The following is a 19,875-nucleotide window of genomic DNA, read 5'->3' on the forward strand; positions in this document are numbered from 1 at the left end:
AGTCCAGAAAATGTGAGGTTGGCGTTCAACTTGCCAAACATGGAAGAGAACGCACGCCCCTACACAAGGAGAGTCAACTTTGATCAAAGGTTGGACCAAGTCCTTATGGACATATGTGTAGAAGGAGCTCAATGGAAGATTGACTCCAAAGGCAAGCCGGTTCAACTAAGAAGATTGGACCTCAAGCCTGTGGCTAGAGGATGGTTGGAGTTCATTCAATGCTCAATCATTCCCACTAGCAACCGGTCTGAAGTTACTATAGACCGGGCCATCATGATCCATAGCATCATGACTGGAGAAGAGGTGGAAGTTCATGAGATTATACCTCAAGAACTCTACAAGGTGGCTGACAAGTCCTCCGCTATGGCAAGGTTAGCCTTTCCTCACCTCATCTGCCACCTATGCAATTCGGCTGGGATTGACATAGAGGGAGATATCCTCATTAAAGAGGACAAGCCCATCACTAAGAAGAAGATGGAGCAAGCAAGAGAGCCCATTCATGGAGCTCAAGAGGCGTATGAAGCTCATCACCATGAGATCCCGGAGATGCCTCAAATGCACTTTCCTCCACAAAACTATTGGGAGTAAATCAACACCTCCCTAGGAGAATTGAGTTCCAATATGGGACAACTAAGGGTGGAACATCAAGAGCACTCCATCATGCTTCATGAAATAAGAGAAGATCAAAAAACAATGAGGGAGGAGCAACAAAGACAAGGAAGAGACATAGAAGAGCTCAAGGACATCATTGGTTCCTCAAGAAGGAAATGCCACCATCACTAAGGTGGATTCATTCCTTGTTCTTATTTCTTCTATTTTTCGTTTTCTATGTTATGTGCTTATCTATGTTTGTGTCTTCATTACATGATCATTAGTATTTAGTAACTATGTCTTAAAGTTATGAATGTCTTATGAATCCATCACCTCTCTTAAAATAAAAACTGTTTTAATTCAAAAGAACAAGAAGTACATGAGTTTCGAATTTATCCTTGAACTTAGTTTAATTATTTTGATGTGGTGACAATGCTTCATGTTTTCTGAATGAATGCTTGAACAGTGCATATGTCTTTTGAAGTTGTTGTTTAAGAATGTTAAATATGTTGGCTCTTGAAAGAATGATGACAAGGAGACATGTTATTTGATAATCTGAAAAATCATAAAAATGATTCTTGAAGCAAGAAAAAGCAGCAAAGAACAAAGCTTGCAGAAAAAAAAAATATATAGGCGAAAAAAAATAGAAAGAAAAAGAAAAAGCAAGCAGAAAACCAAAAGGATAGGGTAAATAAAAAGGATCCTAAGGCTTTGAGCATCAGTGGATAGGAGGACCTAAAGGAATAAAATCCTGGTCTAAGCGGCTAAACCAAGCTGTCCCTAACCATGTGCTTGTGGCGTGTAAATGTCAAGTGAAAACTTGAGACTGAACGGTTAAAGTCAAGGTCCAAAGCAAAAGAAGAGTGTGCTTAAGAACCCTGGACACTTCTAATTGGGGACTTTAGCAAAGCTGAGTCACAATCTGAAAAGGTTCACCCAATTATGTGTCTGTGGCATTTATGTATCCGGTGGTAATACTGGAAAACAAAGTGCTTAGGGCCACGGCCAAGACTCATAAAATAGCTGTGTTCAAGAATCATCATACTGAACTACGAGAATCAATAACACTATCTGAACTCTGAGTTCCTATAGACGCCAATCATTCTGAACCTCAATGGATAAAGTGAGATGCCAAAACTATTCAAGAGGCAAAAAGCTATAAGTCCCGCTCATTTGATTGGAGCTATGTTTCATTGATAGTTTGGAATTTATAGTATATTCTCTTCTTTTTATCCTATTTGATTTTCAGTTGCTTGGAGACAAGCAACAATTTAAGTTTGGTGTTGTGATGAGCGGATAATTTATACGCTTTTTGACATTGTTTTTAGTATGTTTTTAGTAGGATCTAGTTACTTTTAGGGATGTTTTCATTAGTTTTTATGTTAAATTCACATTTCTGGACTTTACTATGGGTTTGTGTGTTTTTCTATGATTTCAGGTATTTTCTGGCTGAAATTGAGGGACTTGAGCAGAAATCAGATTCAGAGGTTGAAGAAGGACTGCTGATGCTGTTGGATTCTGACCTCCCTGCACTCAAAGTAGATTTTTTGGAGGTACAGAACTCAAAATGGCATGCTTCCAATTGCGTTGGAAAGTAGACATCCAGGGCTTTCCAGCAATATATAATAGTCCATACTTTGGCCAAGAATAGACGATGCAAACTGGCGTTCAACGCCAGCTCTCTGCCCAATTCTGGCGTCCAGCGCCAGAAAAGGATCCAAAACCAGAGTTGAACGCCCAAACTGGCACAAAAGCTGGCGTTCAACTCCAAGAGGGACCTCTACACGTGCAACACTCAAAGCTCAGCCCAAGCACACACCAAGTGGGCCCCGGAAGTGGATTTATGCATCAATTACTTACTCTTGTAAACCCTAGTAGCTAGTTTATTATAAATAGGACATTTCACTATTGTATTTGACATCTTCGGATTATCTTTTGATCTATTGATCACGTTTTGGGGGCTGGCCATCTCGGCCATGCCTGGACCTTTCACTTATGTATTTTCACGGTAGAGTTTCTACACTCCATAGATTAAGGTGTGGAGCTCTGCTGTTCCTCAAAGATTAATGCAAAGTACCACTGTTTTCTATTCAATTCATCTTATTTCCCTTCTAAGATATTCATTCGCTCTTCAACCTGAATGTGATGAATGTGACAATCATCATCATTCCCTATGAACGCGTGCCTGACAACCACTTCCGTTCTACCTTCGACTGAATGAGTATCTCTTAGATCTCTTAATCAGAATCTTCGTGGCGTAAGCTAGAATGATGGCGGCATTCAAGAGAATCCGGAAAGTCTAAACCTTGTCTGTGGTATTCCGAGTAGGATTCAATGAATGAATGACTGTGACGAGCTCCAAACTCGCGATTGCAGGGCGTTAGTGACAGACGCAAAAGGATAGTAAATCCTATTCCAGCATGATCGAGAACCGACAGATGAATAGCCGTGCCGTGACAGGGTGCGTTGACCATTTTCACTGAGAGGATAAGATGAAGCCATTGACAAGGGTGATGCCTCTAGACGATTAGCCGTGCCGTGACAGGGCATTGGATCATTTTCCCGAGAGATGACCGAAAGTAGCCATTGACAGTGGTGATGTATCACATAAAGCCAGCCATGGAAAGGAGTAAGACTGATTGGATGAAGATAGCAGGAAAGCAGAGGTTCAGAGGAACGAAAGCATCTCCATTCGCTTATCTGAAATTCCTACCAATGATTTACATAAGTACCTCTATCCCTATTCTATTATTTATTATTCGAAAACACCATTACTATTTTATATCTGCCTAACTGAGATTTACAAGGTGACCATAGCTTGCTTCATACCAACAATCTCCGTGGGATTCGACCCTTACTCACGTAAGGTATTACTTGGACGACCCAGTGCACTTGCTGGTCAGTTACACGGAGTTGTGAACCGTGGTTTTGGCATCATGTTTTTGGCGCCATTTCCAGGGAAAGAAAGAGCAATGAACTTTACATAATTAAAGTGTAATCACGATTCCGCGTACCACTCTTGCAGGAGTAGTACCCATCTTATTAGCCGTGGCTTAAAATCCTGCTTGGTGAGTAGATATTTGAAAGTAGCATGGTCAGTGTAGATAATGACCTTAGATCCGATTAAATAGGATATGAACTTGTCAATGGCATAAACCACTACAAGCAATTCCTTTTCTGTGGTAGTGTAGTTCTTCTGTGCGTCATTTAGAACACGACTGGCATAATAAATGACATGCAGAAGCTTGTCATGTCTCTGCCCCAGAACTATACCAATGGCATGGTCACTGGAATCACACATTAGTTTGAATGGTGAGTCCCAGTTGGGTGCAGAAATGACGGGTGTAGTGATAAACTTAGCCTTTAGAGTTTCAAAGGCATGCAGACACTCTTAGTCAAAGACAAACGGAGTGTCAGTAGCTAATAAGTTGCACAGGGGTTTTGCAATTTTGGAAAAATCCTTTATGAACCTCCTGTAGAACCCTGCATGTTCCAGGAAATTTCTAATTGCCTTAACATTAGTGGGTGGTGGTAATCACTCAATTACCTTCACCTCAGCTTGATCCACTTCTATTCCCTTGTTCAAAATCCGATGCCCAGGAACAATTCCTTTAGTCATAATGAAGTGGCACTTTTCCCAGTTTGAAACTAGGTTTGTCTCTTGGCATCATTTGAGAACTAGGGCTAGATGGTCAAGGCAGGAGTGAAATGAGTCCCCAAAGATGGAGAAGTCATCCATGAACACTTCAAGGAATTTCTCCACCATATCAGAGAAAATGGAGAGCATGCACCTCTGAAAGGTTGCAAGTGCATTGCACAGGCCAAGTGGCATCCTCCTATAAGCAAACACGCCATATAAGCATGTAAATGTTGTCTTTTCTTGGTCTTGAGGATCCACTACAATTTGATTATAGCCAGAATATCCATCCAAAAAGTAGTAGAATGCATGGCCCGCCAGTCTTTCCAACATTTGATCTTTAAATGGCAAAGGAAAATGATCCTTTCTAGTGGCGTTATTGAGCCTCCTGTAGTCAATACATGTACGCCACCCTGTAACTATTCTTGTGGGAATCAGTTCATTCTTTTTATTATGAGCCATTGTCATGCCTCCCTTTTTGGGAACAACTTGGATAGGGCTCACCCAGGGGCTGTCAGAAATGGGATAAATAATTTTAGTCTCCCATAATTTTGTGACTTTCTTTTGCACCACTTCCTTCATGGCTGGATTCAGTCGCCTTTGTGGTTGCACCACTGGTTTGGTGTCATCTTTCAGCAAGATCTCGTGCATGCATCAGGTTGGGCTAATGCCCTTAAGGTCACTTATTGTCCACCTAAGAGATGTCTTGTGTGTTTTTAGCACTTGGATTAGTGCCTTTTCTTCCTGTGGTTCTAGGATAGAACTTATAATCATAGGATAAGTATCCCCATCTCCTAGAAATGCATATTTCAAGGATGATGGTAATGGCTTGAGCTTGAGTTTAGAAGGCTTATCCTCTTCTTTAGGAGTTTTCAAAGGCTCCTTCATTTCTTCTGGCTCCTCTAAATCAAGCTGGGCATCATAAAAGATGTCGTTTAGCTCTTCATTACTTCTTCCCCTAGGGAATCAATGATATCAATACTCATGCACTCCTCTGGGGTGTCTGGATGCTGCATAGCTTTGACAGCATTCAGCACGAACTCATCCTCATTGACTCTCAGGGTTACTTCCCCTTTCTGAACATCAATGAGGGTCCGTCCTATAACTAGGAATGGTCTTTCTAGGATAAAGGGCGCACTCTTGTGCTCATCCATTTCCAGCACCACAAAATCCATGGGGAAAGCAAAGGGTCCAACCCTAACAATCATGTCCTCAATCACTCCTGATGGAAGCATAACAGAGCCATCAGCAAGTTGAAGACATATGCGGGCTGGGTCGGTCTAACTTCGTGAGTTAAGCAGAGCCTCTTTATTAATGATGCAAGTATTAGGTTAATACTTGCTCCAAGATCACATAGGGTTGTTCTTGTGCAGGCATCCCCTAGGGTGCATGGTATCACAAAGCTCCCAGGGTCTTGCAGCTTCTCTGGTAAGATCTTTTGTATTACTGCACTGCATTCTTCAGTGAGAAGAACTATTTTTGCCTCTCTCCAATCCTTCTTATGACTTAAGATGTCTTTCATGAACTTATCATAAGAAGGTATCTGCTCAAGAGCCTCTGCAAAAGGGATCTTGATCTCAAGTGTCTTGAGATAATTCGCAATGCGGGCAACCTGTTTATCTTTTTCCGCTTGGTGGAGCTTCTGAAGAAATGGCATCTTGACCCTGTACTCATCAAACCTTAGTTGATGTAGGTTGAATGCCTGCAGAATTAGAAGAGGGTTTATTGGCCTGCTTAGGAGGGTTCTCATCAGCACTTGTATGTGTCTGATCATCCCTGTTTGGGCGTTCAACGCCCTTAGAGGTGTCTTGGGCTGCAGTTTGGTTATCCTCTGTCAGCTGTTCCTCGCCTGGTTTCTTGTTGTACTGAGGTTGGGTGCTTAATGTTTTGCCACTCCTCAGTTGAATAGCCTGACATTCTTCTTTTGTCTGTTTAGATAATTGTTGCCTAGTTTGACTCAGCTGTGCTTCTATACTCCTATTGGAAATCTCAGTTTCTTGCAAAGCTTTTTGTAGTTCCAGCAACTGTTGTGCAAGGGCGTGTAGCTGCTGAGTCAATGGGCCATTCTGTTCTAGAGGGTTAGATTCAGTAGATACTGCTTTAACTTCTCTTTTCATGGAAGTCTCATCAACCGAGTACAGATGCTGGTTTGTGGCAACTGTCTCAATAATTTCGTGAGCCTTTTCAATTGTTTTTCTCATATGTATAAATCCACCAGTAGAGTGGTCTAGAGATATCCTAGCCATGTCTGTGAGGCCGTAATAAAAGATGTATAATTGCACCCATTCTGAAAATATTTCAGTGGGGCATTTCCGTAGCATTCTTCTATACCTCCCCCAGGCATCATGAAGAGATTCATTATTCTCTTGTTTGAAGCCTTGGATGTCCAGCCTTAACTGGGTTAACCTTCTTGGGGGGAAGTATTGATTTAGGATGTCCAGCCTTAACTTGCTGCTTCCATGTTTTCAAGATGGATTTGGGTTGGTTATCTAACCACCTCTTTGCTTGGTTTCTTACAACAAAGGGAAAGATCAATAGTCTGTAGACATCCTGATCCACTCCCTCATTGTGTACTGTGTTAGCAATTTGCAGGAAATTTGCTAGAAACTCAGTAAGCTCTTCCTATAGAAGTCCAGAATACTGGCAGTTTTGCTACACCAGAATAATGAGCTGAGGGTTTAGCTCAAAATTACTTGCTCTAATGGAAGGAATATTGATACTTCTTCCATAGAAGTCAGTAGTGGGGGCCGTATAGGACACCAAAGTTCTTCTGAACTATTTATTCCCATTTGGGTCCATGGTGAAGAGAGGTAAGATAATTCGAATAATTAGAAGTAAAAAAGGGAATTAGAAGTAAAATATTTTTTTATTTTATTTATTTATTTATTTCAAAAAATAAGAAGGAAATTAAAAGCAAATTAACTAAAAGCAATTGAAATTGAAAGGTGTTCATACCCTAGGTCGAGCTGTCCGACCCGGGTTGAATCGACCGACCTCTTTAGGACAGAACTACCCGACCTCTTTAAAAGAGTTTAGCCAAATCACTACAGAGGCCTAAGAGGGCCCAAACAGAGGAACACGACCCAAATCCAAAGGCAGCCCAAGCCTAGAGAGATAAGGGCGGTTCCCTTGAAGATAAGATGACTTCACTCAAAGATAAGATAAGATAAGATAACTATCTTATCTCCAGAAAGGTCATTCCACACCATTATAAATACACTGGAGCACCCAAGTATAACTCATACTCTAATTCTACAAAAAACCTGCTTAATACCTTTGCTAACTTAAGCATCGGAGTCCCTTGCAGGTACCACCACCCTCCAGTGACAAAGGATCAGCAGCATTACCCGTCTAACAAGTCGAACACGGCAGCACCAGCCACCACCCACAAGTCAGATACACCATCTCTGACCAGCACAGAAGATCTCGTCCGAGATTGACATACAGCTTCAGGTAACCCCCGGAACAAAACATGATTTTCGAAAAAAGAGGAAAGAAAGATTTGAAATTGAAAAGATTAAAATTAAAAAGAAGATAAGTTAGGTAAGTTTTAAAATTAAAAAGAGAAAGATAAGATAAAGATTTTAAAAAGAAGAGGTGATCTTTCTTAACCTCTTTTCAAAGATAGGATTTAAATTAAAAATATTTGAAAATCAAATTTGAAAGGATTTGAAAAGATTTAAAAAGATAAGAATTGAAATTTAAAAGTTAACTTTACTAACAAGAAAACACCAAACTTAAAATTTTTAAATCAAGATAAGAAAAGAAAGCAAGATTTTTGAAATTTTGAATAAAGATAAAGGAGATTTTTTTTATTATTTTTTAAAATTAATGAAGAAAGAGAAAAACAACTACAAGACACCAAACTTAAAATTTTTAGGTCAAAGACATTAGTTTTTTGAAAAATAAAAAGAAAAACACCAAAAGACAACAAACTTAAAAATTTTAAGATCAAACAAAGAAAAGAAATAAGAACAACTTGAATACCAAGAAGAACACTCAAGAACAATTTTTGAAAATTTTAAAGAAAAAAATGAAAACAGACGGGACACCAAACTTAAGAACTGACACTAGTCTCAAACAAAAAACAAAGAAAAGATGGATTTTGAAAAAGAAAACAAAAGATACAATTAAAAGATAAAATTACGGTTTAATAACTCTTTAAATCTATAAAAAGTACCTAATCTAAGCAACAAGACAGTCCAGTAGTTTCTCAAACTTGAACAATCCCCGACAACAACACCAAAAACTTGGTGCACAAAATTGACTCCGCAATATTCTCACAGATAGACCGGCAAGTGCATCGAGTCGTCCAAGTAATACCTCAGGTGAGTGAGGGTCGATCCCACGGAGATTGTTGGTTTGAATAAGCAATGGCTATCTTGTAGATCTTAGTCAGGCGGATAGAAAATATAGTAACAGGATAAAGATAGAATTACTTAAGTGGTGTGAAATCAATGATAGGAGAATGGTTGAGGCTTCGGAGATGCTTCCTCCTTCTGGATCAACTTTTCTCACTGTCTACTTCAACTTTTGATGATTCATTCCATGGCAGGCTGTAAGTGATTAATGCCAGGTTAGTGGTCATTAATCTCCTCTGCTTCAGATCAAACGCCAGGTCAGTGGTCATCCAATCTGAACGGGTTGAAGCTTCTGCAGTCCATTCCTTTGGTGATCCTACTCAAAGTGCTACAGACATGGTCGGATCTTCCGGATCAGAGAATGCTGCTCCATTGATTATTCTAGACTATACCATAAAGGCCCTAATCGTCCTGTACCTCGGCTGAACTGATGTCTCATAGTCCCCAACGAAGTCGTGGATTAGCCGTCTAAGAGATGTATAATCAAGCTTGTGGTTCAGTACTATCCCGCCAAGGACTCGCAAGAACCCATGTAGAATTGGGATGACGGTCAAGTTACACTCCCAATTCATTAGGATGAAGAACGAAGATACATCTTAGAATAGAATAAAGCATAGATTGAAATAGAACAATGATATTATTAATCCATAAGAATCAACAGAGCTCCTAACCTTAACCTAAGAGCTTAGTGACTCAAAGCTTACAGAAAGTAGTAATGTATTCAAAAATATGGCATAAAAGCTCTGAACAAGGGTGATCCTTATTCTATATATACTAATCTAATAACTAAGAAGTACAAAAGTATGATTGATGAGCAGATAATTTATACGCTTTTTGGCATTGTTTTTACATAGTTTTTAGTAGGATTTAATTAGTTTTTAGTATATTTTTATTAGTTTTTAAATAAAAATCACATTTCTGGACTTTACTATGAGTTTGTGTGTTTTTCTGTGATTTCATATATTTTCTGGCTGAAATTGAGGGACCTGAGCAAAAATCTGATTCAGAGGCTGAAAAAGGACTGCAGATGCTGTTGGATTCTGACCTCCCTTCACTAAAAGTGGATTTTCTGGAGCTACAGGAGTTCAAATGGCGCGCTCTCAACTGCGTTGGAAAGTAGACATCCAGGGCTTTCCAGAAATATATAATAGTCCATACTTTGCCCGAGTTTAGATGACGCAAACTGGCATTCAACGCCAGTTCTCTGCCCTATTCTGGCATTAAACGCCAGAAACAGGTTACAAGTTGGAGTTAAACGCCCAAAACAAGTTACAACCTGGCTTTTAACTCCAAAAACAGCCTAGACACGTGTAAAGCTCAAGTCTCAGCCCCCAACACACACCAACTGGGCCCCGGAAGTGGATTTCTGCACTATCTATCATAGTTTACTCATTTTCTGTAAACCTAGGTTACTAGTTTAGTATTTAAACAACTTTTAGAGATTTATTTTGTAGCTCATGAAATTTTCACATTTTACATTGTATTTCTGACGGCATGAGTCTCTAAACCCCATGGTTGGGGGTGAGGAGCTCTGCTGTGTTTCGATGAATTAATGCAATTACTACAGTTTTCCATTCAATCACGCTTGTCTCTATTCTAAGATATTCACTCGCACTTCGTCCTGATGAATGTGATGATCTATGACACTCATCACCATTCTCATCCTATGAACGCGTGCCTGACAACCACTTCCATTCTACCTTAGATTGAGTGTATATCTCTTAGCCTCTTGGTTCATGATCAGAGTCTTCGTGGTATGGGCAGCCATTCCTGAGATCCGAAAAGTCTAAAACTTGTCTGTGGTATTCCGAGTAGGATCTGGGAGGGGATGACTGTGACGAGCTTCAAACTCACGAGTGCTGGGCGTAGTGGCAGACGCAAAAGGATCAATGGATCCTATTCCAACATGAGTGAGAACCGACAGATGATTAGCCGTGCGGTGACAGCGCATTTGGACCATTTTCACTGAGAGGACGGATGGTAACCATTGACAACGGTGATCCACCAACATACAGCTTGCCGTGGAAGGAGCCTTGCGTGCGTGAAGAAGAAGACAGTAGGAAAGCAGAGATTTGGAAGACAGAGCATCTCCAAATCCACAATCTGTTCTCCATTACTGCATAACCAGTATTATTTAATTTATGCTATTTACTCTTCATAAACCCAATCATTTTTATTACTAATTTCCTGACTAAGAATTACAAAATAACCATAGCTTGCTTCAAGCCAACAATCTCTGTGGGATCGACCCTTACTCACGTAAGGTATTACTTGGACGACCCAGTGCACTTGCTGGTTAGTGGTACGAGTTGTGAAAAGTGTGATTTACAATTCGTGCACCAAGTTTTTGGCACCGTTGCCGGGGATTGTTCGAGTTTAGACAACTGACGGTTTATTTTGTTGCTTAGATTAGGAAAAATTTATCTTTTTGTTTAGAGTCACTAAAATTACGTCTTCTATTATTATTTTTGGTTGAAATTTTTTTTAAATCCTTATTTTCTCTTTTTAAATTTTTCAAAAATTTTTCTAAACTAATAATTGGGTTTTTTCTGTTTGAGTTTAGTTTCATGTTTTAAGTTTGGTGTCAATTGCATGTTTTTACTTTCTTTTAAATTTTCGAGTTTGTGTTCATAGTTCTTTCTTGATCTTCAAGTTGTTCTTGCTATTTTTCCTGTTTGATCTTTAGTTTTTCCTGTTCTGTGTATTTTCTTGTTTTTCTTGTGCGTTTTCAAATTATCAATATTAAAAAAAATAATTTATATACATTAAATACCTTTTTTGAAACACGTTAAATTTATAGCTCAGTTGGCTAGAGCGTTGTGCTTATGTTCTTGGTAATTGGGTATCTTCCTTTTAAAACTTTTTCAAAAATAATTTTTCTTTGATTAATTCTTGTGTCAACTTTTAAGTTTGGTGTTCTTTTTATGTTCTTGAGTCTTTGAATTTTATTCTTGTTGTTCTTGGTAACATCTTGACCTTCAAAGTGTTCTTGGTGTTCATCTTGACATTCAAAGTTTTCTTATTTGTTTTCTTTGTTTTGATCTAAAAATTCTAAGTTTGGTGTCATTTTATTGTTTTTCTCTTTCCTCATTAAATTAAAAAAAAAACATATTTTCTCTTTATTTTAAGTAATTTTCAAAATTTACATAAGAATTTCATATTTTTATTTTAAAATTTCTATTTTATCTTATCTTAGTTTTAAAAATTTCGAAATTCAAATCTTTTTCAAAAAAAATCATATCTTTTTCAAAAACTTATCTTATCTTATTTCAAATTTCAAATTTCAACTTCTAAATTTCAAAACTCAAATTACAAATTTCAAATTTCAAAATTTAATTTTCAAATTTAAAATTTAAATTTCAAAACTTTTTAATTTAAATCCCTTATCTTCTCTTACCTACTTTATCTTATCTTTTCTAATCTCAAATCTTAAAATCAAATCTTTTTCATATCTTTTCTTTTTTTTATTTTTTATTTTATTTTATTTTCTTACAAGTATCTTTAATTTTAAGACATATCTTTTTTCAAAACTTCCTACCCAATTTCTCTCTCTTCATTTTTTTTCGAAAATCCTCACCCACATCTTTTTCAAATCTTTTTAATTAATTAATTTAGTTTTCAATTTTTTTATTTCTTTTTCTTCAAATTTTTTAAATTATAGTCAATTTTTCATTTATTTTATTTTATTTTAATTTCAAATTTCAAAAAAAAATATTTTATTTGCAATCCGCATCATCTCACTTTCTCCATCATGGACCAAAGTGGAAATGAATAGTCTAGAAGGACTCTGGGGTCATATACTAACCCCATTACTGTTGCATATGGGAGTAGCATCTGTATACCTCCTATCAATGGAGAAAGAGTGTGCTTAAGAACCCTAGACACCTCTAATTGGGAACTTTAGCAAAGATGAGTCACAATCTGAAAAGGTTCACCCAGTTATGTGTCTGTGGCATTTATGTATCCGGTGGTAATACTGGAAAACAAAGTGCTTAGGACCACGGCCAACACTCATAAAGTAGCTGTGTTCAAGAATCAACATACTGAACTAGGAGAATCAATAACACTATCTGAATTCTAAGTTCCTATAAATGCCAATCATTCTGAACCTCAATGGATAAAGTGAGATGCTAAAACTATTCAAGAGGCAAAAAGCTACAAGTCCCGCTCATCTGATTGGAGCTAAGTTTCATTGATATTTTGGAATTTATAGTATCTTCTCTTCTTTTTATCCTATTTGATTTTTAGTTGCTTGGGGACAAGCAACAATTTAAGTTTGGTGTTGTGATGAGCGGATAATTTATACGCTTTTTGGCATTATTTTTACATAGTTTTCAGTATGATTTAGTTAGTTTTTTGTATATTTTTATTAGTTTTTAATTAAAATTCACATTTTTGGACTTTACTATGAGTCTGTGTGTTTTTCTGTAATTTTAGGTATTTTCTGACTGAAATTGAGGGACTTGAGCAAAAATCAGATTCAGAGGTTGAAGAAGGACTGCAGATGCTGTTGGATTCTGACCTCCCTGCACTCAAAGTGGATTTTTTGGAGCTACAGAACTCCAAATGGTGCGCTCTCAATTGCGTTGGAAAGTAGACATCCAGGGCTTTCCAGCAATATATAATAGTCTATACTTTGATTAAGGATAGACGACGTAAACTGGCGTTGAACGCCAGTTCCATGCTGCATTCTGGAGTTAAACGCCAGAAACAGGTTGCAAAGTGGAGTTAAACGCCAAAAACAGGTTACAAACTGGCGTTCAACTCCAAGAAAGACCTCTACACGTGTAAAGCTCAATGCTCAGCCCAAGCACACACCAAGTGGGCCCCGGAAGTGGATTTCTACATCAATTACTTATCTCTGTAAACCCTAGTAACTAATTTTTATAAATAGGACTTTTTACTATTGAGTTTTCATCTTTAGTTTCATCTTTAGATCACGTTTGGGGGCTGGCCTCTCGGCCATGCCTGGACCTTCATCACTTATGTATTTTCAACGGTAGAGTTTCTACACACTATAGATTAAGGTGTGGAGCTCTGCTGTTCCTCAAAGATTAATGCAAAGTACTATTGTTTTTCTATTCAATTCAACTTATTCCGCTTCTAAGATATTCATTCGCACTTCAATATGATGGATGTGATGATCGTGAAAGTCATCATCATTCTCAAATTATGAACGCATGCCTAACAACCACTTCCGTTCTACCTTAGATTGAATGGATATCTCTTGGATATCTAATACAGGGGACCGAGTCCGAGTTATTAGTGTCTTCGTGGTATAAGTTAGAACCCATGGATGGCCATTCTTGAGATCCGGAAAGTCTAAACCTTGTCTGTGGTATTCCGAGTAGGATCTGGGAAGGGATGGCTGTGACGAGCTTCAAACTCGCGAGTGCTGGGCGTAGTGACAGACGCAAAAGGATCAATGGATCCTATTCCAGTATGATCGAGAACCGACAGATGAATAGCCGTGCTGTGACAGAGCATCTTGGACCATTTTCACTGAGAGGACGGGAAGTAGCCATTGACAACGGTGATGCCCAACATACAGCTTGCCATGGAAAGGAGTAGGAAGGATTGGACGAAGACAGAAGGAAAGCAGAGGTTCAGAGGGACGAAAGCATCTCTATACGCTTATCTGAAATTCTCACCAATGAATTAAATAAGTATCTCTATCCTATTTTAATTATCTTTTAGTACACTATAATCTCTTAGTACATTTGAATCCGCCTGACTGAGATTTACAAGGTGACCATAGCTTGCTTCAAGCTGACAATCTCTGTGGGATCGGCCCTTACTCACGTAAGGTTTATTACTTGGACGACCCAGTGCACTTGCTGGTTAGTTGTACGAAGTTGTGAAACATAATTAAGAACATGAACGTGCGTATTGAGTTTTTAGGGCCGTTACCAAGGAAGGAATGATCACAATTTCGCACACCAAATTTTTGGCACCGTTGCCGGGGATTGTTCGAGTTTGGACAACTGACGGTTCATCTTGTTGCTCAGATTAGGTAACTTTATTTTAATTTTAACCTTTTTGTTTTTATTATTCCTATTTCGAAAAAATAAAAAAAATTATTTTCAAAAATATATCTTTCTTCAGAATTTTTAAGAATGAATTCTAGTGTTTCATGATGATTTGTTGAATCCTGGCTGGCTGTAAAGCCATGTCTAAATTCTTTTAGACTGAGGCTTCAACTAATCACTTCAATGCATGTAATGTCCTGCTGAAGCTTGGCTGGCCATTGGCCATGTCTAGTGTTTTGGACCAGAGCTTTCACTGAAAGCTTGGCTGGCTAGTGAGCCATGTCTAATTCCTGGACTGGAGCTTTAGACTAATATTGCAAGATTCCTGGAATTCCTATTAAAAATTTTGAAATCCTTATTTTTCTTTTTCAAAATAATTTTCGAAAAACACAAAAAATTTATAAAATCATAAAATCAAAAATAATTTTGTATTTCTTGTTTGAGTCTAGTGTCAATTTTTAAGTTTGGTGTCAATTGCATCTTTTTAATTTTTCTTGAAAATTTTCGAAAAATTCATGCATGGTATTCTTCATGATCTTCAAGTTGTTCTTGATAAGTCTTCTTGTTTGATCTTTAAAATTTATTGTTTTGTGTATTTTCTTGTTTTTCATATGCATTCTTGAATTCTTAGTGTCTAAATATTAAAAATTTCTAAGTTTGGTGTCTTGCATGTTTTTCTTTTCTTAAAAATTTTTCAAAAATAAGTTCTTGGTGTTCATCTTGACATTCAAAGTGTTCTTGGTGTTCATCTTGACATTCAAAGTGTTCTTGGTGTTCATCTTGACATTCATAGTGTTCTTGCATGCATCACATATTTTGATCCAAAATTTTCATGCATTGAGTCTTTTTAATGTTTTTCTCTTTCATCATTAAAAATTCAAAAATCAAAAAAATATCTTTCCCTTTTTCACTCATAAATTTTCAAAAATTTGAGTTGACTTTTTCAAAACTTTTTAAAATTTAGTTATTTCTTATAAGTCAAATCAAATTTTCAATTTAAAAATCTTATCTTTTCAAAATCTTTTTCAAAAATCAAATCTTTTTCATTTTTCTTATTTATTTTCGAAAATTTTAAAAATCTTTTTCAAAAATCTTTTTCTTAATTTTATCTCATAATTTTCGAAAATATTATCAACAATTAATGTTTTGATTCAAAAATTTCAAGTTTGTTACTTTCTTGTTAAGAAAGATTCAAACTTTAAGTTCTAGAATCATCTCTTGTGATTACTTGTGAGTCAAGTCATTAATTTTGATTTTAAAATTCAAATCTTTTTCAAAACTAATTTTAATCATATCTTTCTATCATATATTTTTAAATTATATCTTTTTCAAAAATTTGATTTTAAAATATCTTTTCTAACTTCTTATCTTCTTACCTTTTCAAAATTGATTTTCAAATCTTTTTCAACTAACTAATTGACTTTTTGTTTGTTTCTTATCTTTTTCAAAACCACCTAACTACTCTTCCCTCTCTAATTTTCCAAAATACCTCCCTCTTTTTCAAAAATTCTTTTTAATTAATCAATTGTTTTAAATTTTAATTTTAATTTTATTTCCCCTTTAATTTTCGAAAATCATCAACTCCTTTTCAAAAATTATTTTCGAAAACTTCTCTCTCTCATCTTCTTCTATTTATTTAATTACTGACTAACACTTCTCTTCATCTCATATCTCTGCTCCTATCCTCACCCTTGTGTTTGGATTATCCATTCTTCTTCACTCTTATTCCCTTTCTTCTTCTACTAACAATAAGGAACCTCTTTACTGTAACATAGAGGATTCCTCTTCTTTTCTTATTCTCTTCTCTTTCATATGAGCAGGAACAAGGAAAAGAGCATTCTTGTTGAAGCTGATCCAGAATCTGAAAGGACTCTGAAGAGGAAACTAAGAGAAGCTAAATTGCAACAATCCAGAGACAACCTTACTGAAATTTTCGAATAAGAAAAGGAGATGGCAGCCGAACCTAACAACAATAATGCAAGGAGGATGCTTGGTGATTATACTACACCTACTTCCAAGTTTAATGGAAGAAGCATCTCAATCCCTACCATTGGAGCAAACAATTTTGAGCTGAAACCTCAATTAGTTGCTCTAATGCAACAGAACTGCAAATTCCATGGACTTCCATCAGAAGATCCCTATCAGTTTTTAACTGAATTCTTGCAGATCTGTGATACTGTTAAGACCAATGGGGTTGATCCCGAGGTCTACAGGCTTATGCTTTTCCCGTTTGCTGTAAGAGACAGAGCTAGAGTATGGTTGGACTCTCAACCTAAAGATAGCCTGAACTCTTGGGATAAGCTGGTCATGGCTTTCTTAGCTAAGTTCTTTCCTCCTCAAAAGCTTAGTAAGCTTAAAGTGGATGTTCAAACCTTCAGACAGAAAGAAGGTGAATCCTCTATGAAGCTTGGGAGAGATATAAGCAACTGACCAGAAAGTGCCCTTTTGACATGCTTTCAGAATGGACCATTCTGGATATATTCTATGATGGTCTATCTGAGCTATCAAAGATGTCATTGGACCATTCTGTAGGTGGATCCATTCACCTAAAGAAAACGCCTGCAGAAGCTCAAGAACTCATTGACATGGTTGCTAATAACCAGTTCATGTACACTTCTGAGAGGAATCCTGTGAGTAATGGGACGCCTCAGAAGAAGGGAGTTCTTGAAATTGATACTCTGAATGCCATATTGGCTCAGAATAAAATATTGACTCAGCAAGTCAATATGATTTCTCAGAGTCTGAATGGAATGCAAGCTGCATCCAACAGTACTCAAGAGGCATCTTCTGAAGAAGAAGCTTATGATCCTAAGAACCCTGCAATAGCAGAGGTGAATTACATGGGTGAACCCTATGGAAACACCTATAATCCCTCATGGATAAATCATCCAAATCTCTCATGGAAGGATCAAAAGCCTTAACAAGGCTTTAATAATGGTGGAAGAAACAGGTTTAGCAATAGCAAGCCTTTTCCATCATCCACTCAGCAAAAGACAGAGAGTTCTGAGCAGACCCAATCTAGCTTGGCAAACATAGTCTCTGATCTATCTAAGGCCACTCTAAGTTTTATGAATGAAACAAGGTCTTCCATTAGAAATTTGGAAGCACAAGTGGGCCAGCTGAGTAAAAGGATCACTGAAACCCCTCTTAGTACTCTCCCAAGCAATACGGAAGAAAATCCTAAGAGAGAATGCAAAGCCATTGATTTAACCATCATGGCCGAACCTGCAAGGGAGGAGGAGAACCTGAATGAGGACTACCTTGTATTTAAGGCCCAAGGCTATCCTTCTATAACAATGGAGAGCAAGCATGAAAAGCTTCTCTCAGTACAGAGTCAAACAAAGCCCCCACAATCAAACTCTAAGTTTGGTGTTGGGAGGCCTCAGCCAAACTCTAAATTTGGTGTTGAATCCCCACATCCAAACTCTAAGTTTGGTGTTGGGAGTCTACAAAATTGACCTGATCACCTGTGTGGCTCCGTGAGAGCCCACTGTCAAGCTATTGACATTAAAGAAGCGCTTGTTGGGAGGCAACCCAATTTTTTTTTTTCTAATTCTATTTTTTTTATTGTTCTTTCATGTTTTATTAGGTTCATGATCATGTGGAGTCACAAAATAATTATAAAAATTAAAAACAAAATCAAAAACAGCAGAAGAAAAATCACACCCTGGAGGAAAGACTTACTGGCGTTTAAACGCCAGTAAGGAGCATCTGGCTGGCGTTCAATGCCAGAAACATGCTGCATATGGGCATTGAATGCCCAGAACAAGCATCACTTCGGTGTTTAAACGCCAGAATTGTATGCAACGACGTTTTACACGCCTAATTGGTGTAGGGATGTAAATCCTTGACTCCTCAGGATCTGTGGACACCACAGGATCCCCACATACCTCCACTCACCTTCCCTCCTCATAATCCTATATCACCCTTTCCCAAGAACCATTCACCAATCACCTCTAATTCCCCTCCAAAACCATCATACACCCACCTTCACCCATCCACTCAAATTCAAACCATCACTCCTTCCTTTTCACACATCATAACCACCTTAAACCCCCGGTGGCCGAACCCTTCCCACACCTCCATCTCCTTCATCTCTTCTTCTTCTCATCCTTCCTTTCTTCTTTTGCTCGGGGACGAGCAAACATTTTAAGTTTGGTGTGGAAAAAGCATTGCTTTTTTTCATAACCACTAATACCTCAAGGGATGCACTTCCCTCCACAAAACTATTGGGAGCAAATCAACACCTCCCTAGGAGAATTAAGTTCCAACATGGGACAACTAAGGGTGGAACACCAAGAGCACTCCATCATCCTCCATGAAATTAGAGAAGATCAAAGAGCTATGAGGGAGGAGCAACAAAGGCAAGGAAGAGACATAGAGGAGCTCAAAAGCACCATTGGTTCTTCAAGAAAAGGAAGACGCCACCCTCACTAAGGTGGACTCATTCCTTAATCTCCTTGTCTATTTATTTTCTGTTTTTCAATTTTTGAGCTTTATGTTTATTTATATTTGTGTCATATTACATGATCATTAGTGTCTAAGTGTCTATGCCTTAAAGTCATGAATATGAATCCATCACCTCTCTTAAATGAAAACTGTTTTAAAAACAAAAGAACAAGAAGTACAGGGTTTCAAATTCATCCTTGAAACTAGTTTAATTATTTTGATGTGGTGACAATACTTTTTGTTTTCTGAATGAATGCTTGAACAGTGCATATGTCTTTTGAAGTTGTTGTTTATGAATGTTAAATATGTTGGCTCTTGAAGAAAAAGGAAAAAGGAGACATATTATTTGATAATCTGAAAAAACATAAAAATGATTCTTGAAGCAAGAAAAAGCAGTGAATACAAAAGCTTGTAGAAAAAAAAATAGCGAAAAAAAAGAGAAAGAGAAAGAAAAAGCAAGCAGAAAAAGCCAAAAGCTCTTTAAACCAAAAGGCAAGAGCAAAAAGCCAATAGCCCTTAAAACCAAAAGGCAAGGGTAAATAAAAAGGATCCAAGGCTTTGAGCATCAGTGGATAGGAGGGCCTAAAGGAATAAAATCCTAGCCTAAGTGGCTAAACCAAGTGGTCCCTAACCATGTGCTTGTGGCGTGAAGGTGTCAAGTGAAAACTTGAGACTGAGCGGTTAACGTCAAGGTCCAAAGCAAAAGAAAGAGTGTGCTTAAGAACCCTGGACACCTCTAATTAGGGACTTTAGCAAAGCTGAGTCACAATCTGAAAAGGTTTACCCAGTTATGTGTCTGTGACATTTA

Source organism: Arachis hypogaea, chromosome 19 (assembly GCF_003086295.3).
Source record: "Arachis hypogaea cultivar Tifrunner chromosome 19, arahy.Tifrunner.gnm2.J5K5, whole genome shotgun sequence".
Lineage (NCBI taxonomy): Eukaryota > Viridiplantae > Streptophyta > Magnoliopsida > Fabales > Fabaceae > Arachis > Arachis hypogaea.